Source organism: Caenorhabditis briggsae (genome assembly GCF_000004555.2).
Source record: "Caenorhabditis briggsae complete genome, chrX, whole genome shotgun sequence".
Lineage (NCBI taxonomy): Eukaryota > Metazoa > Nematoda > Chromadorea > Rhabditida > Rhabditidae > Caenorhabditis > Caenorhabditis briggsae.
Window position 1 is genome coordinate 13,665,653 of NC_013491.2, and position 7,497 is coordinate 13,673,149.

The following is a 7,497-nucleotide window of genomic DNA, read 5'->3' on the forward strand; positions in this document are numbered from 1 at the left end:
GCTCCATACCCTCGCCCAGTAACCCCCACACATCACATTGACGTCTTTGTTTCCCTCCGTCCACTTTTTTAAAACACCGGAGCCTCCCAACTCATTCATTCTACGACCAACAGATGTCCCCTCTTACTTCTATCTCTCGATTAAAGCTCACACCAATTGTTCGATCCCAAGGGGTAATGTTTTGCACAATTAAATGTGAACAGCCGAGGGCTAACATTAGTTTCGGAGGATCCAGACAATGACTGATGGTAGGATAACGAAGCGGTTGAAAGACACGAGAGAAGGGACGTCTAGTGGTCAGATGAGATGAAAATAGACTCTTTACTTTTGAAAATAAGATGGGGTGGAGGATGTGTATTGGAAGTTGGTGCTGATGAAGGAAAAATCAAAGGGTCAAATTGAAATTTCCGGGAACAGAAAAAAACTTCATCAAATTAAATGATTTCTCTTATTTGAAACACGGGAGGTATTCATCATTTTTACCAGAAAATCTTTGTAAAAGGAAAAGATTGAAACATGATTTGTCGCTATAGCTCATATAGAGAAAACAACATAAATTATGTGATTGAATAGCACTCAACACTATGAAAACTCTGATAGAATTTCTTCCCTAGCTTTCAATTTTCAACCAATTTATCTTGGTTCCTGTGAAAGGTGAAAAAAAGTGGTCAACTGACAAAATATTTTTGATAAAATGGTGAACACTCCATCAGTCGACCACTTTTTAATATATTTTTCATGAAATGAGATATATTGGTTCGAAATAAACAGGTTGGAAGGAATTTGTTTAGTGTAATGTGCACCACCTTCAGCTCAATTATATCATCTCATATGAGAATTATCAAAAATCAGCTAACTAAAAAAGTTTCGATGATGTCATAACAAACATTTTATCAGTTAACAAATTTTTGCTATTTTTTATGGGAACTGAGATAATTGAGCTCGAATTATATACAGTGCGTCCAACAATGATAAGACACCCCCATGTTTTTGACCATAACTCGAGAACAAAAGAAAATATTTTTAAAAAACTGTAAACGCCATTCGTTTTAAAACTAAAAAATACCTTCAAAAATATCTACAAAAACCATTCGATTTTTGAACGGTCAAAATTCATTCAATTCGTACAATGGGAAATGTTTCTCCTGAGACAATATTAGCTCAATATGGCATAAACTCCTGAAAACTTGAAATCGTATCGTGATATCGAAAATTCTCTTTTAAAGTTCAGAAAAAAAATCTTGATTTTTGAAAATTAAATTTTAGAAAAAAACGATTATTTCATCAATGATACCAGATTTTCAAAATAAAATATAAGTTCACAGCCTTCAAAAATAAAACTATTTTAAAACCAATGTCAACTAAAAGTGACATTTTCTGTCCGTTCTAAAACACACTCTTATCCAAAAAAAATTGCACAAGACCTCCCTTCGAGGAAACCCGTGTTTCTTGCAAACATTCACTTTTTTTTTGTTTTCTAAAAAAGCGCTCCAATTCGCACTTACCGTTCTGGTGTGCTGCTCTCAAATCTGTACATATCGTATGCTTTTCTCAAGTGGATCCACTTTTGTCTAGAGGAGAAAATTGCGTTTTTTCAGTGTTGAAATGATGATTTCTGAACGGTTCTCACGTACATATTGGATCCGAGAACTATGGTGGTTGGAGTTATGTATGACTGTATTTTTGGTGAAACAGAAAAATGCTAAACTTTAAGGAGAGTGAAATTAGAGCCCGTAGAGAAAAAGCTCTATTTGAATTTCGAAACATTTTTGAGAAATAAAATTGATTCAAATACTTTTATATATCCTACTGAAATCAAGTTTTTTCAAGTACTAAATCAAAAACACTTGTGAAAATTTGCTTTGAGGTGCCTTACATTATTTTGATGTTATAACGGCGAATAAAATCTATTTTGATTTACCTAGCTTGACTAGTTTTCGTATAGATCTTCATATACAGATAAGACAGATATTCTAACGAAAAAAGAAATCTAGCTGGATACATAAACTGAAGAATTTTTTAACGTCCATACTGGATAAAAAACAGACGAGAGCTTCACCTGATAATCGACTCAGTGTAAAAACAAGAGAAAAAACTCCTCGAGCAACCTTTCACCTACGAGCCTTTGAACCTAACTGCTAGAAAATGTACGAAAGGATAGAATATAAATGTAGGAACAGATAGCAAAAAGTAAAGGTTAGGTAACTCGAGAAGAAAAAAGACAAGAAAAAAAGAGGAGGCTATGATGAGGTCCTTGCAGTGAAAACATGCCGATTTGTAACGAAAGTCGTCTCTTTTTTCACAGGTCGACCGACAGACGCAAGAGCTGACCAGTTGCTCAGAGGAAAAAAAGAGAAATGATGAAAAACTGGATGAAAGGGACACCTCGAAACTATACTAATTACACACTTTTTGATCAGTGCCATTTTTCGAGAACCGCGAAAATTACACTTTGAAACGCAATACATATAGTGCGGATCAGATGACGTAGTTATAGGAAAATTTGAAAACTTGACAGCAATTACATGAATAGATAAGTGATTTCAGAATTTCAGAAGGGGAAGTTCGTTTGCTCTTCTTTGTCTAGCCAACACATCACGTCCACACGCGTGGATCTATGACGTATCAGATCACGGAGAAAAGCCAAAAGTCATTAACAGTACATATAATATAATGATAGGGTTTTCAGTGTATCACAAAAACAATACAGTAGAACATAGGACTGGGAATGAAGAAAAAAAAATAGTGGATCAGTTAACATCGCAAACCTAAAACATTGAAAGTCCGTGAACATTGCAGCCAACACAAGAAAAGCAAAAACTTGTAGATCTAACGTCAAGCTCAAGTATATCACATAGAGGAGAAGATGAGTGGGAGTTTGAAAAAACAGTGCGTACTGTAAAGAGAGCACGGAAAAGAGAGGAACGAAAAAGAGTGCGAGTAGGCTCGCAGCGAGCAAAGTAATCAGTTTGGTTCGAGAGGACCTGTGGCTTTTCCCCCCGACAATCGGATTTCTCTCCCCCATCCCCCCCCTATTTTTTACAGACGGCTGCGGAGTTTTCGGAATACTGTGTTGTTTGCTAACTTGCAAAGGTTACGCATCACACCTATTTTTTAAAAGATTCGGAATAAAATGGAATGCTGAAATTTGTAGAAATGTGAGGCGAAAAGATCAGGAAAGTCGACTGAACCGGAAAAAATGAGATAGGGGATGAGTGGAAAATCGAGAAGCGGCCGGGAGCCAAGGTCAGAGCAAGAGCACTCAGTAGCCACATGACGGTTGTTACGATTTTTTCTGTTTTTCCCGTTTCGCAAAAAGTGTATAGAGTCGATGAGTCTGGTAGGGTGATATGGACGGGGGGTTTTCTGGAAAAATGATAAATGTTTTGACAGTTTATAAAATGCAAACTTTTTAGTTGAAAACCAGCAACGTGTCTTAAAAATCTAGACAGTTTTGCAAAATAAGTCTGATAATTCTCAGCTCTACTGAACATTATTTTTGTAGTTATCAACTATTTGGGAGATACTTATTTAAATGATGTATACGCTTGAAACCGGCCGAGTCCCAAAACTTCCAGAAGTAACCGAATGAAAAGTTTTAAAAATTTTACGTGGACAAAACCTACTATACATTCGAGACGTGAAAAATTGGCTATTTTCAGCTAAAAATATGCAAATTCCATATATTTCTCCAAGTACTGTATGGTGTGCATTTAATAGTTAAAATTCCTAACTTCTTGTCTATGGTACGAAACCCAATGAATTATTCAATTATCCGAATTTCTCGACTATTCTGCAAATGATTACCGTATTTCCTCTGATAGAAGCTTACCCAAGCCGTCATCTTTGAGCTTGATTATCTCGATTCCTGCGCAAAGTATCAAAAAGTTGACAACTGTTGAAAAAGTGGTAATATCAAGATAAATAATGTATTAATTGACATAATTTTTATACCTTTCACAGGAATCGAGATAATGCAGCTTACAGTTCACAGTTTGGGTGGGCTTCTGTCAGAAGAAATGCAGCAAATTGTTTTTTTTCAGAACAGTTCGAGGACTTGTACAAGTCACAAAAAATTTGTCAAAATTTAAAAATATTAAGTTGATAAACCCTGGACTCCTGAAAATATTAAAAAATTATATTACGTAGATGCCAATACAGCTTTTCTTTTTCGTGCAGATTTCAGACAAATGAGTTTCTGTTCGAATGTTTTATTGTTATTATTATTGTACTTATACTTAAAAATGTCCCTTCACACATGTTTCAAACCTTGCAACAATTTTTGACACCGGAAATTTCCTTACATCCCATCTACGTCACTAAATCTCAAACAACCGCCATCCATTTTGCTCTTTGACACTTTCTTGGTCGACACAAGTATTTCGAGGAACACAGTTGGACAACTCAAAAAAATCGGATATGGAAAATGTTTAGTGAATAGAACAACTCGAAACAAAACTTTGAAATTCAATTGAAGTTGAGACACAAACACATAAATCTTGCATGTTTTGTAAATTTAGGATTTTTAATGATCGTGTTGTGGTCCACTGTCTCGTGGCAAATTAATGACGGGCTGGAACGTTTGGGCTAATTCGAAGGCCAGAAAACATCTGGCATACTGTCCCACTTGAGGATTAGGATGCACCTGAACTAATAAAGATGCAATATGATGATAGATGAGGACATTCTTTGTGTTTTGCTCTTTCATTAGCTCTCAGTTTATACACAACTAGTAGCCTCATTATTTCCTAAACTGAGCTCTCTCTTCTCATTCGTCTCAACTTGCAAATGGGCTTCACAGAGTATGTGTCCATTCCACATCTACATACGCTTCCAATTTTAAACATCAGCTGATCGTCTCGCCAACGCTGCGTCTCTTCGCCGCGCGTGCTCTTTTCGCCGCTTCTCCGTCTGCGTATCCGACTGGTCATGTGCACTTTCATGCCGTCTCACATGATTTACCACGTATTCGTCTGTCTCGGCGGCAAGAGACTGGCTGGACCACCACCACCAAACACCCTTTTCTTCATCCGCAGCCACCCCTAGTCGTTCACCCAGTCTGTCGGTCATCGATTCTTGTTCTTCACCCTCGTCCCACATTCTCGGCGTTCTTCTTCTTACTTTCTTCCTTTTCTCTTTCTCTCCTTTTGGTAAATACGTGCCCGTCGTATGACTAACGTTTAAGGTTTGATGAAAAAGAGCCCTGTGACTTTTCTGTTTCCTGACCAACAAGTTACTCGGAAAATGAAAAGTCTATAAAAGAATAGATAAGTAGTCGTATACATCTCATTTGAGTATCCTCATTTGGATATTCTAGAAATTTTCAGTTCGCTAGTTCAACAAGATGACTTCTTATCATTCATTCGTACAAAACATCAATCACACAGACTCTTTATCATTTCCAATTTTCAAAGAACCAAGTCTTGATAACTATCTATCATTTGCTTGATCTCTTTCTAGTTTTTCTTAATTTGGTTTCCGTCCCCTAACATCAAAAACATGTCAAGTATTGTTCTACGTGCAGTAAGTACGATAAACATGTGAACATCATATGATTGCAGCACCTTAGCATCTCATTTCAACCCGCCCCGGATCGAATCGAACGACCCAATTAGTCTCAGCCTATCAAACATCTTCATCGGATGTTTTTGCTACCACTTTTCTACTCTAGTTTTTTTGCAATTAGGTATCATGTGAACTTTTTGATTTTTCTTGTTAAGGGACAACTGTCAGTACTCAGTTTTACATGACTTCCCGAACCTTTTTTTCTCTCCAAGATCAAAGATAAGGGTTACTGTATTTTCCATTTTTCGCACTAGAAAAAGAAGAAGATGAAAACGGTATCAGTTTTGTTCTTTATTAATTTTCTTGGTATAAAAGAAACGCAGAAAAAAGTGAAAAAAAATGTTTCCTTCCATTTTCCACTTCCAAATTTTCATCTCTACATTTTTTGGTCGCCTTCTTCTTTTAGAAACGATATCTGGTTCGTTGGGAATACGGTCACATGTACTACGGCAAGAGACAGGGAGTGGAAGTCTCTCCTGTGTTTGTGATGTATCACGCGACACATAATAATATGCCTCCTGGCTAGCCGCCAATTCCGCGCCATTTTCCTCGAAATTTCTTTTCCTCTTTCACTTTTTTTCAGCTTCGCCTTTTTCGAACAATACCTTTTTATTCAATATTCAATGCGTGTTTACCCGTCCGCTCTATGGCTGAAAATAAAGAAAAATCTGATTTGACTTTAAAAAAAAATCAAAAACCCAAAAGTACACGGTATCTGTTTTTGTTCACTTACTACCGTTTCAATGACCACCTGACTAACACCTCGAACCTGTCTCGGTACTTTATCTTATTTCTCAAATTCTTCATCACGTTCCCAATCGTCATCTCCATGTTTCATCAGACCACCCTTAACAGTCTGATTATCATTTTTCCTTCGATATATCACGTGTAACTGAGAAAACAAACGTCTGAAAAGAAAAAAACCAAACTTTAATGATCATGTTGAAGAGAGCAGCAAGTTTGTGATGCGAAACAGCTCCCCCTCGTCAGCATGTATATGTCTGCTACAACTCTAATTGGCAAGAATGTAATTTGAAGTGACTTCTCTTCCCTTCTTCTCAGTTTTTAATCCAATTTTTTCTGTTTCTCTCTCTCTCCCAAATTTGAAGCGAAATTCAATATAAAAGCCAAAACTCTATTCTAGCAGTTCCAAAAGCATATATGCGTATTTGCACACGAATCCATATATTTATATAATGCCGGTGACATTGACAAACCACGTGCGTACCAGCTCTTTCTCTTTTATATATTTATATTCTCACTTTCCACCATTTTGGTGAAAACAAAGAAAGAAGACATGCCGATATCTGCTCTTTCCGCACATATGGCTTTGATTGAGATTCTAATCCGGAGGGTCAGCGGGTTTTTACCCTCCTACACTTTCTTTTCTCTAGACCCGGAAAACAAAACGGCCAACCTAACCCGTCCTAGGACGCCACCTCAGTTTAGATAACGAAAAATAAACAAATAAACAAAGAGAGAGAGAGCTCGGGTTTCGAAATTCTTTCTATGGGAGAAGAGAACGCATTTCTTACTTTTTCTGATCACACTACTTTGTTTAATGTTTTGTTTTTCCTGCTCCAGAGCCAATTATCATTTTATTAAGCAAACTTTTTGTAATAATAAACAGACTACGCCAGATGTTAGTGTAGATTCATATGCTAGTCTCGCTGATGGGAGAGTAGGCACACAGGCTTACACCTGCGTTATTAATTAATATGGTTGTTATAACAACCTAGGCTGATCAATACATGCTTTCCCTGAATTTACCTGGCTCTCAACTCTCCAAAATCTTGTTTCTCTGCTTTTCTAATTTCCTAAATTTTATAAAATTTTTCTCATTTTTATACATTTCATTTTTTTTAATCAACTTCTCTTATTGCACTTTTTTTAGGTCAGATGTCCTCATTCCTTGAGTTTGCAAAACCCAAA